Genomic DNA, 24,446 nt, shown 5'->3' with positions numbered 1-24,446 from the left:
GACCGGATGAATATTCATATTCTTAATTCAAAGCCAATAAAACATTTTCCTAAATGAATAAAAACTGAAAATAGTCAGGTTAACTATTTTTATTAAATGATTATCTGCTGTTTCTGGATGTATTCAGTTTTGCCACTGCATTCTCTAATGATTGACTCATTAATCTAGTAGTGCAACTGTACATGTGTTTTTTTGGTTATGACCAATTGAAATTATAATTATGATTTTGTTGCCCATGGAAGTTGTACAAAAGCAAATTCTGGATTTGCATTTTAACAGCTCATTCGTGCTGTTTAAACCCAATGGTCTTCCTGTCTTATGTACTATTTTCCATATGAATATGACGTCTTGCAAGCATTTGACATTTCATTTAAAGAAACCTGATCTTCCGTAACTCTTGTTATTATAGCTTAGCTGTTATGGAAAGAGCAAGAAAATGCTTGTAACATTACAGAAATAAATGGGACAGAGTTTTCTAACATGTGAAATTTGCCCGATAGAGTAAGCCTATGCAATAGTTAAGTACCACTTAAGCACCATTTTGGGAACTTAAATGGGACTTAAGTTTTGAACGTGCCTGGTGCAGACCCTCAGCAGTGGGGAATAATACCCAAAAGGAGTATCTGTCAGAGGTGACTTTCTCTTTCTCTTGTAAATTTAGCACTCAGGAAAAGTGCTAGATTAAAAAACTTGGGAGCTAAAGTGCTGTCCTTCATGGGACAGCAGAGCTAGTCCCCTGTCCATATGGCAGGACCAACATCCCTGACAGTGTCTGTCTAAGCTACTCTTAGATATCTCCAGTGATGGTGATTCCACAACCCCACTAGGTACTTTATTTCAGTGTTTAACCACACTGACAGTTAGGAAATTTTTCCTAATGTCCAACTTAAACTTCCCTTGCTATCATTTAAGCCCATTGTCTTAACTATGGTCTGTGTCTTAGAGTGTAACCCACTGGATAATAAAGTCCTCTTCTTATGTTCAATTCTGACAGGGTACAAATGGTGGGAACACAAGCTTTTCCACACAGACCCAGCAGGAGCCAGCAAACAGATCTATAAACAGGGGAGTTTGAGTGGGAGTTCTGTTGGAGAAGTTTGCATTTGGATTTGGATTTGTATTGTTTGTAGGTGTAGAGGCTTGTAGGGGCAGTGTGCTGGGAGAGAAGCTGAGCCCTGATTAGGGGGCGGGGCTTCACTGATTAGGGGTCCTATAAAGGTAGCCTTCTAGTCAGGCTTTTTATTGCTGACCTTGGTCCCAAAAGTGGAAGTGTCCTGATAAAATTTGTGGATGACACAAAGTTGAGAGGTATTGCCAATTCAGAAAAGGATCGGGATATCATACAGGAAGATCTGGATGACCTTGTAAATTGGAGTGATAGCAATAGGATGAAATTTAATAGTGAGAAGTGTAAGGTAATGCATTTAGGGATTAATAACAAGAATTTTAGTTATAAGCTGGGGACACATCAGTTGGAAGTAACAGAGGAGGAGAAGGACCTCGGAGTCCTGGTTGATTATAGGATGACTATGAGCCGCCATTGTGACATGGCCGTGAAAAAGGCTAATACGATCTTGGGATGCATTATGTGAGATATTTCCAGTAGGGATAAGGAGGTGTTAGTGCCATTATACAAGGCACTGGTGAGATCCCATTTGGAATACCGTGTGCAGTTCTGGTCTCCCATGTTTAAGAAGGATGCATTCAAACTGGAACAGGTACAAAGAAGGGCCATTAGGATGATCCAAGGAATGAAAAACCTGTCTTATGAAAGGAGACTCAAGGAGCATGGCTTGTTTACCTTAACCAAAAGAAGACTGAGGGGGGACATGATTGCACTCTTTAAATATATTAGAGGGATAAATACCAGGGAGGGAGAGGAATTATTTAAGCTTAATATCAATGTGGACACAAGAACAAATGGATATAAGATGGCTAGTAGGAAGTTTAGACTTGAGATTAGATGAAGGTTTCTAACCATTAGAGGAGTGAGGTTCTGGAACAGCCTTCCAAGGGAAGTAGTGGGGGCAAAAGATCTAGCTGGCTTCAAGATTAAACCAGATGGGTTTATGAAGGGGATGGTTTGATGAGATAACATGATCTTGGTAACTAATTGACCATTCATTATCAGTGGTAAATAGGTCAATGGAGGGATGACAGGAGTTACTATAGAGAACTTTCTGGGTGTCTGGCTGGTGAGTCTTGCCCACATGCTCAGGGTTTAGCTGATTGCCATATTTGGGGTCGGGAAGGAATTTTCCTCCAGGGTAGATTGGCAGAGGCCCTGGAGGTTTTTCGCCTTCCTCTGTAGCATGGGGTACAGATCACAGCTGGAGGATTCTCTGCATCTTGGTGTCTTCAAACTATTTGAAGGCTTCAATATCTGAGATATAGGCGAGAGGATTATTCCAGGAGTGGGTGGATGAGATTCTGTGGCCTGCACTGTGCAGGGGGTCAGAATAGATGATCATAATGGTCCCTTCTGACCTTAAAGTCTATGAGTAAAAGAAGCATTAACGCCCTCACACAGCCCTAGAGATTACATCTGTTTGGCAGAGCAGATAGGCAGACGGTTTGGTTGAGTCACTGGGGATGGAGGTGTAAGTTAAAAAAGAAAAAAACATGTAACAATTGATATGTAGGGACAAACCAAACAAATGGCTTTTGAGGTCAAGACCTGATATAGTCTCTCTCCTAGAATAAAAATTAAGATATCACTATGAGAATGACTGAGGAGTTAGCTGTCTCAGTCTTGTTGCCAACTCTCCAGGACTATCCTGGAGTAAGATTTTTGTCATGTGATGACATCTCCAAGCCTTCGTGCATACAAGGTTGACATTCTTATTCCTCAGGGATGTTGAGAAGGATAATTAATGTTCATAAAACTCCTTGAAAGTGAAAAGGGCTAGAGAATTGCTAACTGCATGGTTACTTCCACCACAAAAATCTTTGGACGCTTTTGTCTTTTAACATTAACATTAACCCTATTTTGAATGAGAAACAGGTTTTCAGGGAAGTAAACTGGCACAAGCTGTGTTGACTTAGATGATGCTACATTGATTTACACCATCTAGGGGTTTCACCCCCTGAATCTATTAGTGCTACAAAAATCCTTTGGATTCTCCCTATTTCAGAATGATTTATTAGCTAGCTGCACCGTGGCATATGTAGCCATAAGGTATATTTTCTTAATGATGTGTAGGAAAAAAGAATATGGGACAAAGCCTGCTCGGTTATGTTGGTATAGATCACAGTAAATCCATTGACTTCAGTGGAATTTATTTGAATTTCAGTAGGTGTAACCAAGGCAGAATTTGGCCCTGGGTCTATAAAATTTCCAGCGTAGTTTTGTGGGGCAAACACTTGTTTAATAGTCATTGGGCTAGAATCTCAGCTGGTGTCAGTTGGCATCACTCCTCTGACTACAATGGAGCTATGCCAGTTTATAGCAGCTGAAGATCTGGCTTATTGACATTTGAAATTATTTTTAAAGTCTGTGTGGTGAGGTTTTATAACTAAGAACAGAATAATCTAAGAAGCGTGGGGATTTTTTAAAGAAAATTGATTGATTGATTGATTGATTGATTGATTGATTGAAGGCAGGTTCATGTGAAGAGCCCACTGCAGTAAACTGTGTTGTGTCATGTGTGTGTGTGTGTTTGTGTGTGCCACTTCTTCCTACAGTTCAGAATACTAATAATAATTCAGAATAATTTTCCATTAATGAGATTTCAGCAGCTTGCCAGAGTTGTCACACGCCTTGATGTCTTTGAGCTTCTTCCTTGGACGCTGCTCCACTTGGCTATCATCCAGGAAGAGCTTTCTCCAGCTGCTTTGGTTTATTGTGTATCAGCTTCCAGAATTTGAGATCACAAGTCAAGCAAAAAAGCTAAATGTAAATGCATTCACAACAGCCGGCACCCACAGAGCCTGTGCTCCAGGAAGTCCCCATGCCTGTTCTCAAAGCTTTTTGTTCACCAAGTTGCTTTCAAGATTTCTGGGGTTACACCTATCTATAATAACAGAGCAACAAATGTCAGTTTGAATTTATGGAATACATTTTTTTTGAAAGAAGAAAAAAAAAAAAAAAAAAAAAAGAAGAAAACAAAAAATGGCCTCCCATCTATAGTGGAGTCCTTGGAAGGGCCATTTCAGATGCTTTCCTTAGTAAGCTAGGATTGAAGTGCTAATGTTCAAATCTCAATGGATAGAGAAACAGATACGTGGAACGACTGAGATTCACAGTTCTTAATCTCTGCAGTCTCAGGAAATTAATTGTGTGGGATATGCACTTCTAATACTGCTGCTGCTCCAGAGGAAGTCACATCCCTCCATGTACTTCAGATAGTTTTCTCTTCTGCAAACTTAAATGGAATAGCTAATCATTTTTATCATCATTTTATGGGATATAAGTTTTTTCTTTCAACTTGAGAAAGAAAAATTTGGCTATATATAAGTAGCAGATTTTGCAAGTGAAACAATACAGGTGAGACAAAATGAAGTAGATGAGATAATGTTCTCGCGCTCTCTCTCATCTCTGGCTGCAATGTGTTATTACAATGATATCCAAATCATAGATATGTAAAACACAAGAAGATGGAAGAATGTCAAAATTATAGATACACACGCATGAAGGCTCTGATCCAGCAAATCATGTAAGCAAATTCCTAACTTTAAACATGTGAGTAATCTCCTTGAAAGTTAAGGACATGCTTAAGTGCTTGGATGGATCATAGTCCAAAGGATCAAATCCATTCTCATTTTTAAGTTTTGATATCCTATGGTGTCAGAATTGTGGTAGAAAAAGTAGCTGTCTGAAAACACAGCACCTTTACAGTGCATATGTTCCAAGACTATTCATTCTTTTTTACAAATTGGGAGGAAGGGATCCACAAAAATCTTTTGGCGTGCCTCCTGTAGCAAAACAAGACTCAAGAATGAAGCTAAAGAAAGGTTGTTCTCTCTCATAGCTCAAAGAAAATGTGCTGGATTTATACAGTTGATCAAACATCTTTTCCAGACTTTCCTGGGGAGGATTAAAACGTCATTGGCTCTCTCAGTAACACCTGAACACTTTATAACCAACGAAGGTGTTGCCAGGTTTTTATTAGTACCATGAGGCAACTTAATGGAATGGTATATGTGCATTTTATATGTGACGCAATCTTGTCCACTTTTGTCGACAAAACTCAGTAGTCTAGACACACCCCTAATTTGCTCACCTGTGCATGATACATGATGTGTGCCTGAAAGAAGGGAGCAATTCTTTCAAAAAGCTCAAAATCCTACTTTGTCCTCTATGCATGTGGAGAGCTGTAAAATTGGTGTGTATGTCAAAAATTTTCCAATAAATCTGTTTTCAGTTGGAAATTGGGGTTTCAGATAGATAGCATCTTTTACAGAAAGTACCTCTTTACACACACACACACACACACGTTTGAAAACCCAAAACTGAAGTTTTTGTCCGAACTCCCAAAGTTTTCAGGCTTTGAATTTTTGATAAAAAGTTGGAATTTTCGGAGGGATAAAAAAACCTTTTGTTAGACAAGTTCTACTCTTGATGTTCTACAGTACAGCAGATTTTGAAAACTCACAAAGCAGCTACATACCATCTGTCTTTGAGACTGAGATACAGTATCCATGATCTGATGGGAAGGCTTTCCTTAGATAAATAATGTCTTGCTATTCATATAAGGGCTTGTCGTCACTGGCCCCAAGATCAATGCTCCAGAAATTGATCTCTTAGGGTGTGATTTAGTGGGTCTAATAAGGACCCACTAAATCAACCATTGATAGCACCCTCATCAACCCTAGTACACCATTGGGATCACAAGGAGTAAGGTAAGCTTCTTCCACTGACTACCTCCCCCTGCTCACAGTGGGGACACTGAAGAAATTCAACCTAAGGTACATTGACTCCAGCTACGCTATTCTCGTTGCTGGAATTGCATATCTTAGGTTGACTTTTAGGCTTCAACCTGGCAAAAGTTTTCACCATCAGTGGTTATTCATATTGCTTGCTATATTTGTTGTACTTTGTTGTTGTTATCATGTTGCTACCATCTCCGGGATAAAATTCTTTTGTTTTTTTCCAACATATCTCTCTTTAGTAAGTGTGGTAATGTGGAGGTGCTAGCTATTGACTCTGCTTATTTCATTATACTAGACAAAATCTTCCCCCCATTTTTTTCCTCTCTCCAAATATGTTTAAGTGCATTTTATACTGGCAATTTTTAATCCTTTATTATGTATTCCTGAAAGCAGCCTAGCGTAGAACAGTTAGCCTAGGTCTGGAAGGAATTCCTGAGTTCTGGTCCCAATTCTGCAACTGACTTGCTATCTGACCTTAGGCAAGCCACTTAATGGCCCTGCCACAATTTTCCCATTTGTAAAATGGGATTAATATTTACTTACCATAGAGGGTTATTTTAAATACTGGTTATTGTTCATATGGTGAGTTCAACATGTACAGATCTATACATGCTAAGGATTAAGTGTGTGATAAATCAAAGAGTTTTCTTTTCCGATGTTCTGTTCTGAAACATTGAATACTGTATATTGCATATGGTATAATTGTTATTGAATTCCATTGTTGATGTGATTAAATCCTCTTCCTTATGCTCTGGTAAATCTTTTTTAAATATAGATTATTTTAATTAGCGATGAGCACATTGGTTTGGATAAAATAAGAGCCAACCTGAACCTGAACTTTTACACACAAACTTAAACCAAAGCTCTTTTTTTGAGGTTCATATTTAATTTAGCTGCTGTTTTCAGTTTTCTTAATTAATTTAAATTTTTGCATAATGCTGTACATCCTGTCTCCAGCTGGTAATGGAAAGGTTCTAAATACCAAGAAAAAAGATATTTTTGGACTTTTCTTCCCTCAAACAGACTTCTTGAAATCCTCACTTTAGATTTAACACTGTTCTTAATAAGACAAAGTTCTTTTTGAAATCATTAAGATTTTTATATGAATATAAGGTAGAATTTGGCCCTATACTAACAGAATTGAAATTTGCAAATAGTTTATGCTAAGCATCTGAACTTTTTTTGGCCTTTCCTCATTGAACCTCTGAACTTTGATAATTAGGCTAGCTTCTGATTTCTTACATTTTCTTTATCCACTGGTAAAGTTAATAGATTGACTCTGGCATCTCCACCATCCCCCAAATCAAATCTTCTCTGTAGTTTGTATGAGCAGTTAAAGAATTATTTTTGTGGCAGTTGGGGATTTATAAGATCAAGTCTCGCACTTTCTGCTGCTGTGGGAAAGTAGTTCTCAGGTTGTCTTGTACTGCAAAGTATAGATGAGAGATTTTTAGGCCTAGAACTTCTCATTGACTTCAGTGAGACTAGTCACGTGAGTAAATGCTCACCAAAACAGCAAGGCTTCCTCTCCAACCTTTATACACCCAAGATCACTTTTTAAATGACAGACCAAGCCAAGATCTACTGCCCCGCCCCTTTCTATTCTTCTCCTCTCCATCACTTGCTATCCCCAATCCTTATACTGCTGCTTTTTTTTTTTCAATTCTTCTGTAGGAAGAGGTTTTTCCAACATTTGGTCTGTCTAGACTGGACCAAATGTCAGAAAACCCCCTTCTTTTAGAAGCCCCCTTATTCCTTTTGGAAAGAGGACTATAGGGGTGACCAAAAGAGCATGTTTGCTCTTCCACTAAAAAAAGCGGAAGAACAAATGCATCCCTGGATGCAGAAGAGTTTTTCTGGGATATCTTCAGAATCCTGAAACTCCTGCAGTCTAGCCGTACCCTTGCTGGGTTGAGACAGGATGTGTAGGCTCTGGGGTGGGAATGAAGGATTTGGGTGTGGGAAAGGGTGAGAGGTGCAAGCTCTGGGAGGAAATCTGGATGCAGGAGGAGGTGGAGAAGGGGACACTGGCTTGGGGAGGGGGCTCCAGGCTGGGCAGTGTTGGGGTACTAAGCAAACCACAGGCTTGTGGATGTGAGGGTGCAGGAATTTTGGTTGGGGTATGAGAGGGGCTCAGGGCAGGGGGTTCCAGTGTATGATAAGCTCAGATCTAGGATCTGGGGGAAGGGAGAGTGCAGGAGAGGCTGTGGCCAGATCGGGTCTTGGCCCCAATTGGGGGTTTGTTGGCCAGGCTTCATTTTTAAATAAAATACTATGTCAAACACACACAGTTTCTGCATTGTCTTTATTTATAAGAAGGGCAGGGAATCTGTCTTGAGTCAGGGGTCACTGACCCACAGAAAAGTCAGCTAGGAGCAGGGGACATGGTACTGGGGAAGGGTGCTAGTGGGTGCTGGGGCAAGGAACAGAGTGCCAGTGGGGGCAGAGTTCTGTGGCTGGGGGCAGGGGCGAGGGAACAGGGTGCTGGGAAGGCAAGGGACAGGTTTCTGCAGCAGGGGACAGGGTGCCAGTGGGGACAGAGTTCTGTGGCTGAGGGCAGGGGAAAGGAAACAGGGTGCCAGGAGAACAGGTTTCTGCAGCAGGAGGCAGAAGGGTAGCGGTGGACAGGCTTCTGCAGCAGGGTGCCCAGGGAGCAGGTTTCTGCAGACAGAGTGGGCGGGGGGACAAGGTTCTGCAGCGGGGGCAGGAACAGGGTTTGGGGCAGGGAGTCCCCTACACCAGCCTTGGTGGGAAGCCTCTGTTGTGCGCTCCCTCTGGGGCTGCCCCCCCTCCCTCCCCCCCGCGGAGCAGGCAAGCCCATGCATGTGACCCCTCAGGGTTGACCCACCCTTCACGGAGCAGGCAAGCCTGCGCACGCGACCCCCTCGGGGCTGACCCACCCCCCGCAGAGCAGGGAAGCCCGCGCACGTGCTCCCTCCGGGCCCGACTCCCCCCTCCTGCAGAGAAGGGAAAGCCTCTGGGGACTTACCTGGTAAGTTCCTGGAACACCAGGGAGTTGGGGCAAGGAAACAGCTAGTGCATTTCCGGAACCCCCAGAAGTGATGCGCAGCTGTAGGACTTCTGTCCACTCCGTGGGAAGCTGCCACTACCTCCATTGTTGCTCAAGGTAGGTAGTGGGGCTTCTTGGGGGTGGGGAAAAATGGGGGGCCCAGAATGCCTCATGATCGACCGGTCGATCGCAATCGACTGGTTCGTGACCATGGCACTAGAATGTGGCTAGTGAGGCTCAGTTCTGTCATCTTTACTCATCTAAAATAGTACTATTCTGCAATGAAGTCAAACCCAAAGATAAGGCCTCGTTTTCACTCCATGAAAGATCATCGCTGCCGTGATCGATCTTCTGGAGTTCGATTTAGTGAGTCTAGTTAAGACTTGCTAAATGAAATTCAGAGGACGCCCCCCATCAGCGGCCAGTACTCCTGCCTTTGCCAAGAGTAAGGGAAGTCAATGGGAGTGTTTGCTCCTGTCTGCCTCCTCCTATGAAGATGCCTCCAAGCTCGGCTTCTGGTAAGCTGACTCCAGCTAGATATTCTATGTAGCTGGAGTTGCGTAGCTTAAGCTGAGCTGCCCAGGTCTAGTATAGACCTGGCCTAAGAGTGGCAAAACCTGGGCTCAAATTAGTACTGAATAGACCTCAGTGAATAATTTGCTCTCTTTGTGCAGCCCTAATTTACACCAGAACTAGGCAGACCTGAATCAAGGTCTGCCTAGTGGGCTCCCAGTCCATCAGTAACTTTCAGTCTGTCTGCATGTGGTCAGATGGGGTAGCAAAATCAAGCTTTCAAGCCCACAAACAGTTGCGCCTACCTTGAATGTATTCATTATTTTGAATATTTTTTTCCATATGGACTAAACAGACAGTTTGCAAAGTACAGCACTGCTCTGTGTGAGGAAGGTTGACAAAATTTGGCCTCTTTGTTAGCCTTGAGTTTTATACAAATTTTCCATAAAACATACATTTTATTCCAAATTTGACCAAATTAAACAGTTGCAGTGTTCCACCCACTTGTGGGTGAGGCAATCCCTATGAATTGTTAACTGCCTCACTAGGGTGTACTGCTAAAGCTTTCTTAGTGTTGTATAGTGTCAATTAAAAGATATTAGGAAGTCAAAAGTATTGTTGGGCTGGTTCCTGAGGTATAGGCAAGACTCCCCTGGCCACCAGCATTTTTACCACTGAATCATCTAGCCCTTCTGAGGGCATGGGCAGATGGCTACGTACTTGGCACTCCTGTACATTGTGTGTAAACAGCTGCTGCTCTTTCAACCATCCGTAGAGTCCCACTGTTAGTGATAATGGCAGGAATATTTTTTGAACGTGTGGGGAAAGAGGGCCAGCATAGACAAGATCATTCATCTCATACGGTATTTTTCCTCTGTAAGGAGCTCAGGATTTGACTCATAATTACATCAATTACTATTCAAGGGAGACTCAATTCTACAAGGTGCTGTGAACCCTGACTCCAAGGGGATTTCATAGCTATTATTGTGTGACACAGAAGATGATTTAATTCTGCCAGAAAGCATCGTACTTCATTCAGTGAGAGCCACGTTGGTTAGTTCTGTTGTCATCTACAGTTGCATTCCCTGGTCCACTAAGGACTGAGGAGAAAAGCCACTAAGAAGAGAAGAGGGGAAGACATTGAACAAACCAGGAGACAGAACATTACACAAAATTTGAAGCAAGCTTATACCAAAATATATTTTGACTTTATTTATAATAATAAATAATGTCACTGTTTTAATTTTTTAAAAATATTAACATACACTACTGTACTTCTTGGTTGAGGCCAGGATAAGTACAAACTAGAAGTGGTCTAAATGTTTCAAAGTTAAATGAAGAAGAAATACTTTTTTCAGGACAAATTTCATAGAAAAAAATTCATGAAAGTAATTTCCACAAAATATAATTCCTATTTTCTGGCCAGTGTTAGTGCTGATCTAACATGGTGCTGTACTCCTTTTTATCTGAAGATCTCAAAATAGTCTGCAAAAATGGTACATATTCATGACCTGATTTATAGATTGACCAAATTTACAAGAACAGCCCCTAGCTTTGTGTGCCTCACTTTAACACCAAGGACAAAATCACACAGTTACATAAAATTAAGCCACTAAATAAGTGACCCAATTCTCAGTGTTGTTGAGCACCCACAACATCCATTGACTGGAGCTGAAGTTCTGGGTGCCAGGAACTCAGGTGTCTGAAATTCCAAAACTGGATGAATCAGAGTTAGAGATCACTTTTGAAAACAGGATCCTAAATCAGAGCTGGCAAGAGAGCCTGTCTTTAGTCCACTGTCCTGCCTGCTATCTCTGTGTAAGATCTTTTTTTCCCCCTTTTCTTTTGCAGTACGTTATTTCCAACCCAATCAGCACCAGAAAATACTGAAAATCTCAGTATCATAAGAAAGCTTGATTTTGCAACATTTCCATCTTGATTACTGGATCATGGAGGCTGGCATATGGTTTGTTAAGCTTTTAGAAACACATTTAGGAACATAGGAATTTCCATACCATATCTGATCAGTGACCCACCTAATACATTGTCATTTGAGAATAGCAAAGTTTCAGAGAAAGTGTTGCCAAAAGTAATATCAGACAACTGTTGAATAACCTGCCTGTATGAGAAATTTATTGTTTTCCCTTTAATTTGCTAGTGATTTAGCTTATAGCCTGAAGTATGAAGGTTTATATCTTGTATAAAGATGTTTTTAACATAACAAATACAGCTAGGGATGTTCTCCTTACCTATAAAATACATACTCCTATTTAAAATCTTGTCCTCAGTGGTATTTTGTGGCAATGAATTTCACAGGATAATTAAGTAAATAAATTATTTCCTTTTATTAGTTTGAATATTTGGATGCTTAGCCAATGTGAATTTAACGTAGAGCATAGAGTTGTGAGAAGTTTTTTCATGCAAGGTCAGAATCATCAGCCAGCTTGGCTGAAAGGTCCCTAAAGCTTGGCTAACCTGAACTAACTTTCAAGGATACCTGAGCCAATCTGTGAAAACTAGATACATCTCAGATATTCTGGCATTTTAGGATTAGCATGAACCCCAGACTGAAAATTCAAGCAATGCTGATCATGATGGATTTAAAACTGGAAAGGTGAAAAATGTTTTGCATGAATCACACTGAACTACACCCATTTCCATAGCTACTCTCTGAGGGTATATCTACACTGAAAAGTTAATTTGAAATAACAGCTGTTATTTCGAATTAACTTTAATAGAGTCTATACATGCAAACCCCTATTTCGAAATAGACTTTGTGTGTAGATGCGTTAATTCAAATTAGCTTAATTCAAATTAACTATTTTGAATTAAGTTAACTTGAGTTAACGCTGTAGTGTAGACATACCGTAATTGATATGATGTTAGCCCATTGTTGCTATTTTACAGCTTAATTATAAATTTGGCCTACTAAGCCTGAGTGACCCGATACTTCTGGCATACTGATTCTGAGGGTTAAAAAATAAAACCCCTCAGTTGATCTAGTTCATATCGTAAGGGGAGCCAGAAGAGAGGAGTTTAGCAAAAAAAGCAATTAACACACAGAGTATAGGAATGAGTTTATTGCAGTAGGTTGTTCTTAATACTTTCTTTCAGCTAGAAGAGAATAGGTAGAGCTATTACACTTCTGTAGACTCCATTACAGTAATTTATTGAAATATAAGTGGATGTCAGTAGTTCAAAAAGAATCTAGTTTACACCACTTTACACATAATCTCTGTCTGAGTTTGGCCCTCTGGATTTTGCTGAGACATTTTGATTTTCAAGAGGAATGATTGCTACTCACAGGCTAATTCTCTCATGCTGGAAACCACCCACCATATGACACAGAGTACACTGGAGTAATAACTTGTGGGTGCTGTTTTTAAAGTGCTTTCTGCCAAATCTTCTAAGCCCTATTGCTGTGACATGCTGTCACAGCCCCGCTCAGAAATGTATGCAGACTGAAGAAGATGTATGCTAGTCTCATGAGTGGCTTTCCTCTCTGGGACAGATTATAGCCATTCTATCCAATTTTTAATCTTGTCAGTATTGGTGCTTACAATTTTTAATTTTATAATATTAGGACCGTGAACATGCCGTGCATAAAACTGAGGATGCCCACATTCAACTCATGCTTCATTTGGGAAGACACAAGCACCTATAGAAATGTACATGCCACAGGACTATTTGAATATTAATTGCATCTATGCTTGACTGGCCAGAGGGCTTCCGGTGGAAACATGGTATATCCTAAGGCAGTGGTCTCCAACCTTTTTACACCCAAGATCACTTTTTAAATGACAGACCAAGCCAAGATCTACCGCCCCGCCCCTTCCTTGAAGCCCCGCCCTCTCTATTCTCCTCCTCTCCATCACTTGCTATCCCCAATCCTTATACTGCTGCTTTTTTAAAAAGGTTTTTCAACATTTGGAAGTGGTGCTCAACCAGGGTGCACCACGCTCCACGTGGGCTGGTGCAGAGAAGAAGCTGCCTGGCCAGCTGGCTGTGGCCTTCAGCCCGGAGGAGGCTGAACCGCACTCCAGCTGATTGGGCGGCTTCCCCTCTGCGCCTGCCCATGTGGAGCTTGGTGCACCCTGGCTGAGCACCATGGCCAGCTATCCGGGAAGCCGCTTCTCTTCGCTCCCGCCCGGCTGCCCTGCACTCAGCCTGGGAAGCTTGCTCCAGCACAGCTGGAGCTAGATGCAGCCTCCCTGGGCTGAGCGCAGGGCAGCCGGGCGGGAGGGAAGAGAAGCGGCTGCCCGGCCAGCTGGCCATGGCACTCAGCCAGGGTGCACCAAGCTCCACGTGGGCAGGCGCAAAGGAGAAGCTGCCAATCAGCTGGAGCACGGGGCAGCCTCTTTCAGCTGAAAGCCACAGTCATCTGACTGGGGAGTTTCAGCCCTCCCTACCTCCCAGCGCCCACCATTCCTCGCAGCTACTCACCTGTTTTGTTGCTCGGTGAGTAGCTGCTCCTCAAATGAGGAAATCTAATGTAAATGTATTGCGCAGGTGCGCAGTTCAGAGAGGGCTCAAGAGCTACTCTTAGAGCCCCTGAGATCTACCAGTAGCTCACGATCTACTGGTTGGTGACCACGGTCCTAAGGATTTGGACAGTTGGCTAAATATAACCATTAAAAGTTATGCTAAGGACAAGTAACAAGTCAAGAAATTTCCTAAAGCTTCTCAGGAAAGCCATTGACTAACAGCTTAGCTTAATTTCTTTCCACAAATTAATCATAAGTGTGCTTGAAGGAAGATGGGTTACTCTTTCTAAGGGGGAATTTCAGAAGCATGGGATGTGAACCTCTCTTGGAAGTTAGAGGAGACAAGACTCCATCTTGAGAGCACAATGACAATGCTGAGACAGATAACAGTCAAAAGATGTTACAGAGGCTTTAGATTTCTGAATGTCTTAAATTATATTTGCTTTCTGTAAATTAAGAAGGAACCAGTTTGCAGACTCTTTTTGCAGGAATAATTGACATATTTAAAGGTTTAACCTATTCTATTTTTTTTTCTGTACTTTAACATAAATACTGTTCCCCTTTTATTATTATCTAATCTGAGTTGAATCTGACAGTTATGTTTATGGAAATGAAAGTTGTACTGTCCTTGAAAAATGTGTTCATCTGCCTTCACTTAACAACAAGGTGGTGGAGGGGAAAAATGGTATTAAATGCTTATTCGCTCTGCTGACAGTGTGAACTGTGTGGCCAGAGAGAAGGGACTTAGCAGAGAGAAATTGTTCTGGTAGAGGCTAGGGCCAGACTGGACATCCAAAAGGACACAGATCAAGTTTAATCCTTGCCCTATTTCTTGGAGTTATCACAATCAGCAACATAATTTGGTATGTTAGGTTTCATTCTGATGTGGCCTCCTGGACAGGTAGCCCTCAGCACATATGAGCTGCTATTCTTTTCTGCAGGAATCTTTTACTTTTAGTATATCCATGTCTGTTTCGCTTTTCTGGATAGCTGGGAAGTAAGGCAATCCTGAGACTCAGTTACTGTAGATGGTTGGGAATATGGTGTAAATATTTATCAGTGTGACTTTCTCTCTCTCTCTCTCTCTCTCTCTCTCTCTCTCTTTCTTTAGGCACTTCATTTATGTGCATCCTGCATATGATCTATGCTTTTATCATCTAATATTTCTTTTTGAGCTTTTTGTGTTAGAGTATATTCTGGCCTCTTTTTTAAAAAAGTGCAATTTTAGTTTCTAAGAGTATTTGTTTGAAAAATGTTCCCAGAGGCATGAATTCGGTCCTTTGCTAACTGTCTTTTTGCAGCTGTGTGTCCTCTGTTACCGGAATGAAAATTTAGGTGAGCAGTGGAAACAGGAGAAAGAAACAGCAAGGGGCAGCACAGCTTCACAGGTGATTAATCAGCCCCGCCCTTCAGTCAGCTCCCTGCACAGAGCCCTGAGCCTCTGACTGGGGTGGGGGAGGCTGATTAATCAATCACCTGTGAAGCTGTGCTGCCCCTAGAGGGAACACTGGATAGGAGTGGTGCAGGCTTGAGGCCTGGTATAGGCATCTGCTCTTAGTCAGGGATCCAAGAGCAGAGTGGGTGGGAGGAAGCCTCCTTTCATTTTCCTGCATGACACAAGAACTATGGAGAGTTGCTTGGCAAAGGTGGTGTTTTCTTTTCATGTGGACATTTTGTTACCCTGGAAGGGGCAGACTTTTGTGTGTGACTGAAGGGAGAAACTACCAATCACCAAGAGGGGGCTGGATCCCTGGAGAGTGAGGCACAAACTGCCTGCCAGCAAAGGGAGATCACAGCATGGAGAAACTGAGGCCGAGGTGCACCCGATGATGGACAGGTAAGCCATGTATCTACATGCTAATAGCAAACCAAAACCACAAAGGAAACTGAACTATCCGTCTGTCATCTGTCCTGAGTAGTTTGGCCTCTTCTAGAAAATGTATGGTTAGGTTGTACAGATGAGAGATCAGGTCCCTCAGTACTGAAGCAGATAACAATCCCGGTGGAGTACTGGGGGTTTGAGATTCCGTGGGTGCAAGAGGAATGCAGGGTCAGGCACTGTGACGGGATGTTGTGGTTGCTTTTAAAGAGACGGGGTAAACTCGAGGCTCAAGTAGGTTTTATTTCATGCAGGAGACGTCATCTAAGATCTATACTGGGGTGAATGTTACCTTTTAGCTTTGAATGGTGTGCTTGTGATGTTAAAGACTGACCATTTACAAAGTTTTGCTGGGCCACTGACCCACCATCTACAAAACTGGTTCTTTGAACCCAACCTTCAGGCCACACATGGCTAAAGGAGGGAAATGGTTACAGTGGGAACATGAAGCCAAGGAGCCATAGAGTTGGAATGGAAAGGGAAATATTGCTGAGGAAGGTGACAGGCAGGGAAAAATCAAGCCACACAAGTGAATAGGGTAAAAAAAAAAAGTGATTGTGTTGGAAAGGAGAGGTGATCCAGTGGTTAGGATTGGCACAGTCTTGGGGAACCTGTGGGGTCAATTCTCTGCTCTGCCACAGACTTTCTTGTGATCTTGGATAGATCACTTAGCAGCTCTGAGCCTCAGTTCCCCTGCTGTAAAATAGGGATAATATAGTTTCTCTCCTCTACAGGAGTTTTGTCAGAATACAAATGTTAAAGATTGTGAGGTATGCAGTCATGTGGGCTTTCTGAAAGACTTAAGAACTAGATCAGAAGGAACAAAAGGCACATGTTGTAAAAAAGCCACATGGCATAAGAGCTAAAAACAAAATACTAGCAAGCTTATCTGAAATTTTGTTTGTACTGTGGCCCACATCTTATACAGAGAAGGTCTCCTGAATACCTCACCTCACATTCACAGAACATCCTTGTGGACACTACAGCTACTGCTTAGATGCACAATTAGGAAGATGTACTTGATTAGCTGCTTCTAATAGAAAATAGCAGCTAGAATAATGGAGGCAAACATGTCACTAGGGCTATGTCAACACAGCAGCGTTATTTTGGAATAACTCACGTTATTCGGAAATAACTTAGTCCGCGTCTACACACAAGCAGTTAGTTTGACATAATGTAGAAATAATGTTGAGCTGGTGGACTTCTTACTCCGACTCCTGTAACCCTGATTGTACGAGGAGTAAGGGAAGTTGGAGGAAGAGTGCTCTATTTTGAAAGTGCTGTGTAGACATTCCCAAATTGGAAATAAGCTATTTTGACTTCATCTATGCAATTAGCATAGCTCAAGTTGCATGGTTTCTTTTGAGTTTAGCCCTGCTTTGTAGACATACCCTAGGTTACCAGTTGCCAGTAGTATGTGCTCCTGGGTTGACTATGGTTTGGAAATTGCAGTGATAGCTATCATTTATTCAATGTAGAAATAAACATGGTATTTTCTATTTAAGAATATAATACAATCCAAGTATGTTAAAAAATAAGCGCGTGTAAAGATTATCATTGTAAATGCAGCTGCATCTATTCACCCTTATGTTAGAAGCTTATCAGCTCCATATCCTCTGACATTATACAGTAGAAAGAATATTTTCACAAATTATCTTTTCATGTTTTCTTTTTATCATCAGGACCATTGTAAGCCAACAAAGCTGTTGGAAACAGATATAGTTTAGATATGTATTATTCCGCAGTTGCAGGAAATGGAGACAAAACTAAATGTGAAAAACAGTATAGTATTGAAGACTGCTCCTTTACTTTATTTACATCAGAACAAAAGTAACTGCTCTGTGGGATGTGAGAGAAATTAGATTCTTCCTACTGCATCATTTCACCCAGTCGTCTTTTATTTCTCTGTATTTAATTTAAATTAATATTTGAAAGACAAAATTCAAGAGGTCACTTTTTTCAAGATTTGTTAAAGATTAAAGATTTCTTACCAAATACAAAATAAAATCTGAAATACTTAATTCTTGGGTTATAAAAGCAATGGAGTTTTAAAAACAATTTATCTGATCAAATCCCATGTATTTCCACCACTTAATTGGGAATCATAAAGAGTGTGTGAGTGGTCATTCTGAAATCTCGTAATGATTTTGAGTAGAAGAGTAAAAATTACAATGAAGTTTGAGTAGAAGAGTAAAAATTACAAAAAGAAAATCACGTTTGAAAGGCAAGCAAGGTAGATAAAAAATGATCTCATTGCCAGTAACCTATATATAAACTATAAATTAATAGAAATACACTATTTAGGATCAGTATGATTTCTTTATAATTAAAATACCTAAATAACATTAAAAGATGTTAATGATTGCATGATCAAACACATTGTTCTGCACACATTTTTCCATGCCACTGAATGCTGATACAGTAGTGAGTTTCTCTCTAGGAAGTAAAATAAAACCACTAGTTAATAAATACACATGTCCACTAGATGTCACTGCTAAACTGACAAAACATTGCCACCAACAGCTTTTAGACAACATGCTATTAATTTATAATAAAAGGTATCTGACAGCTTTATTCTGATGAATTATGGGAATCTAAAGCATAATTCCTAGCCTTTGGTTTATAAATTGTCATTGATTTTAATGTTCTTTGTAAAGTTGTGGCACGCAACAAATTTTCCTGCCAAGAGCTGTTAAATAAATAGTCGTCCTTTGCTCTGAGTAGTACATTGAACTTGTTAGAGTGATGAGCAGAACGAATTGATGGTTATCCATAAACCATTTATGACAGAATGCACAGCATCAATTCAAACAATTATTGAATGCATTTATTATCGTTTTTTTTAAATGCTCAACTGAACCGAAAGGAATAGACACAGGTAATAGACAGTAGCAATTCCACACAGTTCTTTACAAGACACTTCTTAACTGACAACTGATTAGAATTATTGTAGGACTTGCTGAGGTACATTAAACCGTCTTGCACTTGTTTTGTTTCCTGGTGTATGAAAGTTGGCTTTAAAAAGTACAGTCCAGACAGACAGTTATTGTATAGTTATTGTCCTTTTAAAATGTCATCTACAAACTATCGAGTTTAAATGACAGCTTACATAATGGATGTACTATTTGCATCTGATTTTAAGCTAGGATTTATGTTTGAGACAGTTTTACTTGTGGAGGGAAGGCTATGGAAAAAACACTTTTATCTGTTACCGAAACATCCAATATCAAACCAAACTGAACTGCCTTTGTGTAGGAATAACTAGACTGGGGTTTTGGAAAAAACAATGGTTCTCGAACCTGTGCTCAGATCTAGACCTAATCTATAACCAAACCCTTTTAAAGCTTCTAAAATAGCCAGGTAAGTGTGTCCATTTTGGCACATCATCATGGTTCTGAGTTCCTGGATGGAATATAAAGGCTGAAATATTACACAAAAGTTCCTTTTGTGATATTCTTAGCCAGGATTGAAAGTGGGGGTGCCAGAAATCTTGCAAGGAAGCTTTGTAAGGTTTTGCAGACTCAGGGACAGATCAACTGATACAAACTGGTGTAGCTCAGACTTGGAAGAAGTTTTTCTGATTTACAGCAGATGGGGTCAAGACCCTGAGAATGTTTCATTAGCTAAGCTTCAGATAAGCGTCCACACGTTGAGATGCTTATATCATGTGAGGCCCTGAAGTTTGCTTAGTGCTACTTTTTAAAGTAATGTTAAGATTTCGATCCAGGTGTCAAAAGCCTGGATAAATAAGATTGCTGCTCCATTCTTACCTGATCTTACTGTCATCTTGATATTGGAAGTTCACAAGGTTCCAAAATATCTCTCTTCTGGAATGACTGCTCCCTAGAAGGACTGTTTATGGACAGACAACAGCAGGTTTAAATATGAATGTATTTTGGCTGATAATTTATTGTAGTTTGACTAATGGAGGAAAAAAGATTTTTCCCTGTGTACTTGTTTTTGCTTTTGTAGTTTTAGAAGAGAAACTAACCAAAAAGGGGGGAAATAACAACAAAGAACCAAATAATAAAGTAGGAAATTTTCCTAAAGATGATTCCAGATAGCAGCTTATGGCTGGAGATATAAACACTGTATTTACCAACATTTCAAAATGAAGTCTATAATCCATGCACGCTTATTTTTTTAATAGTTCCTTTTATTACAGGCTACAGACAGACATTTGAATGCATGCATTACAATGGGGTTCACGGGTATAAGTGAATGACAGCACACTTCAAAAGCTTTTAGACATACATGTCCAAAATGCACAAGTATTTAAGTTATGCTAAACTAAATTAGATAAGGAAAGGGTGGTGTTTGTTTTTTGTTTGTTTGTTTGTTTTTTGTGGCAGGGTAGAATAAGTGACCAATATTTGTCCGTTTACACAGATCCAGATTTTCAGTTTGTGAGTAATAGTAACTATGTATAAAAGCCTACGTTTTCTGAGGGCAGATACCGGTAATGCTGCTTGCCCTTCTTTGAGGTGGAGCTTACCTTGAGCACAAGAGGGCTCATTGGCACAAGATGCAATCCCTGCTCCAGTATTATTGAATCTAGCCCATTGAAATAATGTACTTGGAAGCTATTATGTGGGAAGTAGGGGACCGTTGCTTGAGAGAAGGGAGAAAGTTTGTTAAAATCCCTTGTGAAAGCTCTACCAATCATTTCTACTGTACCTCAGGCTCTCACCACGGGGGAAAAAACAGTATAAGATTTTTGTAAGCATTTTTGACAATCTTATCCATAAATTACAGACGTTTTCCTTAATGAAAAAATCATAAAACTAAGCTAACAGACCCGACAAATCCTTAGACAGACATCTAACCCAAATTAATAAATCAACAAAAATCCCAAAGCAAACAGTGGTACCTTAAAGGATGATGAGGCAATAGTTTCTCACACCACTGTGACCAGCGTTATAAAAGAACCGCCCCCTCCTGCCCCCAAGAAAGATACCCTCCTGGGGTATAGCATCAAATCTTCACTACACTCAGTGAACTTGTGGTGATTTACATCAGCTGAGGATCTGGTCTCCTGAATTTAGACAGATTTACATGCAGCTCCCATGGGTTCAAGATAAGAGATTCTATTCTTTCTCCACAAATATTTTCCAGGGCATTATTTCTTTTTTTGCTTCAAACCCCCATCCAAATACCCCCAAACCAGTGTTCCACACAATTTTTATAGGACCTCTGAGGACCTAGAATTTTTAAGCAATCTTTTTTGATTATTTTAGACAGACCATTAAGCTGGGGATAAAAGTCCCTGTGTTCAATATCTGGATACATTAAGCATTAGGCTTCAAATTTACAGCTTTCATTTTGACAAGGAAAATGGCACGTTTGGTCTCAAGTGCTACCTTGAACTGTTTTTTAACACTGAGACAGGCTGTCAGTCCAAGGGGAGGAGGTCTCTGCACCAGCGGAGGTGGCAACTGCTCTTGTGGTACGTACACAAAGGGCTAAGGAAAGGCGGCGCTGCTGCCCATCTGTTTAAAATAAAACAAAAAATTTCAGTGTGTTTTTAAAGAAAAAAATTATCCAAGTCTAGGGGGAGAGGGGGAAAAGTGGGATGCTACAGCTGACTGCAGACTGTGGCTTCCCCCACCACTTGCATGAGTGTGTGTGTATACATGTACACATGTTAATAAAATTAGGAGCCCCTAACTGAATGATTTATCTAAGATGTCATTGGAGGTTGGTATAAATTCAGAGTTTAATCTGAGCTATCACTGATGGGATTATTCCAAAATGCCTTCTTCCTCACACCACACCACACCACAAAATGGGATTTTGACCCACAAAAATCACCTTGGCATTTGCTTTCTCGCTGAAAGAGAGGGTGTGAAAACAGACCCATTTATGTAAAGCTTCTTCAGTTTGAGGAGCATGGATACAATAAGGCATAGTCAGGAATTCAGGAGGGATATTTCCAGAACATTAAGTCAAGGGCTGACTGTATCCATGAAAGAAAAATGTCTTGACATACACAGAGATGTTTTTCATGGGTAGGGAAGAAATCCAATGCATTCCAATCTAACACAGTCATTGATACAAGATTGATATACGTTGGTGTGTTTCCTTTTAAGCCTTAAGCTGGTAAGCACTTACTACTGGCTTAGTATACACCACCCTGGATACATCTACACTGCAGCTGAAGGTGTGATTTGCAGGTCAGCTAGGCATATGCGTGCTAGTTTAACCTAGCTAGCTCACTAAAAATAGCAGTGAAAATGTGGCTGTGGACAGACGTCAGCATTGGCTATATAAGCTTAGTTGGTCCCCCTGGGTATCTACTGGTGTTTCTACCGTGCACTGAAACCAGTGGTGCTGCATCTTCATGGATATTTTTATCAAGCTAAATAGATTAGAGCTAACCCTGGGGCACCCACACTTGCTTCAGATCATACCTTCAATAGCAGTGTAGACATGGGCTTATTGACTTAGTGGAACTACTCATGCAAGTAACCATTTCATCCAATAATAGTTGCTTTCAGGATTAGGCCCTTAATTTAGGAAATGTGTTTTAAGTGCTTTGATTCCAGAAGTCAAGACAGACCTGCCAGACTGCATCAAAATGTTCAACAATGTCACTTTCTTATAAAGTTTAATATTAGTGAGCCCACTATCTGAAAATGACCCTTTTGATATTAAGTATCAGAGGGGTAGCCGTGTTAGTCTGGATCTCCAAAAGCGACAAGGAGTCCGGTGGCACATAGACTAACAGATGTCTCTTTTGATATTGGATGCATTGGAGAAACTGCTTGAGTCCTTTTCTACTTCCTTCTGCTTCCCTAAAGTCAATGGAGTTAAACTGGTGTAAACACAGGAGTAGAATTTACCCCATTGATTGATCTTCATCCAGATTAATCTGCATTCAAAATTAAGTAGAATGGAAAATTAAAATGGCCATAGAAAAATGCCTTGGGAGGTAGCAAACAATACCAACATGTATCCTGGTAATGGTCAAAACACTTGAGGCACAAAAGTTGTACCAGCCACAAATTGAGTATCCCAGGAAGATCTGAAGAACTTACAAATCTCAAGCCTATCTAACTGCAGGAGATAACACATGATCTGCTTATGTAAATGCAACAAGCATATGACTGGATTGCTGGCATTGGCCTGCTTTTATTGTTCCCGTTTTTAATTTGAAGAGTCTTATGATACATCTGAGACTTGAAAAGAAGAACAGTAACAAAAGGAGTTGTTGTCTGTTTGTTTTGTTCCTTAATTTCTTCTTAAGGGCAGTAAATAACTCACTCAACGCAAGTACACTAGGCTGTTGTGTACAATTTTTCACACAGTCAAGTGTGAGCTGATCTATCACCACAGATACCCCTCACATGTTTCTCAGAGACATTATATGAGAAAATAACATTGCAAGTCACAAGAGAGTAGGTCATAACATGGTCAATTAAACAAGACTTAATTCCATGGGACTCATGGGTACTTGTTACCCTACAGAGGAAGGATTTATGGAAAGCTGTGAGTTCAAGTCTTAGAACTGAATTTAAGCCCCTAGTCATTGTTGTTCTTATAACTATTTGCAGATGAAAAAATTATGTTCTTATGGAGTTGGGATTGAGAGTATGTATCAGTGATTTAGGGTAAAACACATAACAGTGTTGTAATTATCCCCCAAACAAGTACTATAAAACCAAGGAATTCAGAATTCAGGTTAAATGTAGAAGAAATCTAAACATACAGAGCTACAGAAATCCACACTTAAGTCACCCATGACAATCTTAAGTCTGTAGTGACATCATGGGTGGGCAGAGAAGTGCAATGGGCAGGAATGGTGTCCCTAGACTCTGTTTGCCAGAATCTGGAAATGGGTGACAGAAGATGGATCATGCGGTGATCACCTGTTCTATTCGTTCCCTCTGGGCATTGGCCTCTGTGTTGGAAGACAGAATACTGGACTAAATGCACTTTTGGTCTGATTCAGTATGGCCATTCTGATGTTCTTAATAATCCTGGTTCCCATTCAAACCAGCTGAAGCTGTGCTGATTTGAATGGAGCTAGGATTTCACTCAATAGGTCTTTAAAAATCCAAGACAAACAATATTATTCCTTTGTTATAATTGTACAGTTACTACATGACATCATCCCTCCTTCTAAGTTTATTTGGAGCCTAAGTAATTTGTGTGTCTCTCCTAATATTTAGTTCCTCCACTCATTCTGCTACTTGGTATTTAGTCAACATAAAATATAATTGAAGCCCTTTCTAGAGATGGCCCACACAACAGTTCTATCTGCAAAAGCTGGTTTGGCAACGCTGACAATTCTGAATTTATGAAACTGAGTTCTGCTCAGCAAACTTTAGCTGGTTCACAGGCAGGCTTACAGCAGAACTCTGCCTGCCAGGATAGGTTTCCAATAGGGATGTGTAAAGTATACAAAAACATTAACTGTGTAACCAATCAAAATTCTATCAATTGCATGGTTAACGTTTTAACCGGGATGTAGGGAGGGAAGGATGTTGGAGGAGTCTCCCCAGTCCTGGGGTCTTGGGTGCCGCCCTTCTACACAGGGTCTGCCCTCTCCTGGGGTTCCAGCAGCTGGCCCCACTGCCGCGGGCTCTCAGCTGCTATGGGCTCCTGATATCTGGTCATGCAGTCACAAGCTCCTGGCAACCAGAGGCTACCTAGCAGCTGGACCCATACCCCGGGCACTTGGCCGCCA

General features: G+C 40.7%; 1 long non-coding RNA gene across 1 annotated transcript in view; it reads left to right on the top strand.

The window, feature by feature from the left end:
- The first annotated feature begins 15,411 nt into the window (after positions 1–15,411).
- LOC112545497 (uncharacterized) overlaps positions 15,412–24,446 on the top strand; it is a 70,446-nt gene continuing 61,411 nt past the window's right edge. Inside the window, exon 1 of the long non-coding RNA XR_012900864.1 lies at positions 15,412–15,715. This is a non-coding gene — a long non-coding RNA (uncharacterized LOC112545497). The remainder of the gene's footprint in view (positions 15,716–24,446) is intronic.

The sequence above is a fragment of the Pelodiscus sinensis genome, chromosome 1, assembly GCF_049634645.1.
Source record: "Pelodiscus sinensis isolate JC-2024 chromosome 1, ASM4963464v1, whole genome shotgun sequence".
Taxonomy (NCBI): domain Eukaryota; kingdom Metazoa; phylum Chordata; order Testudines; family Trionychidae; genus Pelodiscus; species Pelodiscus sinensis.
The sequence above is the reverse complement of the archived record's forward strand: the minus strand, read 5'-3'. Positions and strand labels throughout refer to the sequence as shown.